General features: G+C 49.2%; 1 non-coding gene across 1 annotated transcript; it reads right to left on the bottom strand.

Annotated features, from left to right (window-relative positions):
* Positions 1–222: 222 nt before the first annotated feature.
* Positions 223–331, bottom strand: LOC120639360. Its single transcript, XR_005661365.1, has one exon. It is a non-coding gene; the product is annotated as a small nucleolar RNA R71 (small nucleolar RNA).
* Between the last annotated feature and the right edge of the window lie 579 nt (positions 332–910).

Raw genomic sequence — 910 nt, 5'->3', positions numbered from 1 at the left:
GCAAGCCGAATGAGGACGCAAATGCACATTTGCAAAACTTTCTAGAGCTCTGCGACACCGTAGTCATACGGGGTGTCGCCGCCGATGTTGTCAAGCCTCGTCTGTTTCCCTTTTCCCTACTGGAGAAGGCGAAATAGTGGTTATACAAGGAAAAATACATCGACAACTGGGCCAAATGCTCCAAGGCATTCCTCGCAAAATTCTTCCCGCTGGGCAAAACAAATGCTCTGCGCGGGAGAATGTCAAGTTTCCAGCAGACAGGGATGAAATCCATCCCAGAAGCTTGGGAAAGGCTGTAGGAATACATCCTGGCCTGTCCTCAGCATGGCATGGACGAGTGGCTCGTCCTTCAAAGCTTCTACATGTAACACCCTAATTTTTAAATTTCAGCATTTGTTAATAAATTAATTGGCTTTAGTTAAATTTTCTAAGGTTTATTGTGTTTAGTTGGCATTTAATCTAATTTTTGTTCCTTAATTGATTAAAATTTATCATAGGTTTAAAATTTTGTTGCATTCATGCTGGTGCATGGCTTTATTTTGTTTGAATGCATAGGAGTTGAATTCAAATTTTGTTTGAATTCAAATAGCTTTGTTTGAATTAGAACTAGAAATAGAAATAGAAAGGAAAACCCAAATCTAGAACCCAGCCCAAACCCACCAGGCAGCCCAGCCAACCAAAACCCAAAACCCAGCTAACCCTAGATCCCGGCCCGCTAGCGCGCCAACTCCTCCACCCCGGCCTCTCCCCGCGGGCCCAAACCGCGCGCGCCCAGCCCGGCACCGCCAGCGTCGCGTCCCGCTCGGCCCAGCCCCGCTGCAGCCCGTATCGCCCTCGCCTCTCCTCTCTCTGACCGGCCGGGCCCGCTCGTCAGCGACCTCCCCTCCACCTGCCTTCTTCCACCTCGCGC

The sequence above is a fragment of the Panicum virgatum genome, chromosome 6K, assembly GCF_016808335.1.
Source record: "Panicum virgatum strain AP13 chromosome 6K, P.virgatum_v5, whole genome shotgun sequence".
Classification (NCBI taxonomy): Eukaryota; Viridiplantae; Streptophyta; class Magnoliopsida; order Poales; family Poaceae; genus Panicum; species Panicum virgatum.
Note: the sequence above shows the minus strand (reverse complement) of the source record. Positions and strands in the feature narration are given on the sequence as shown.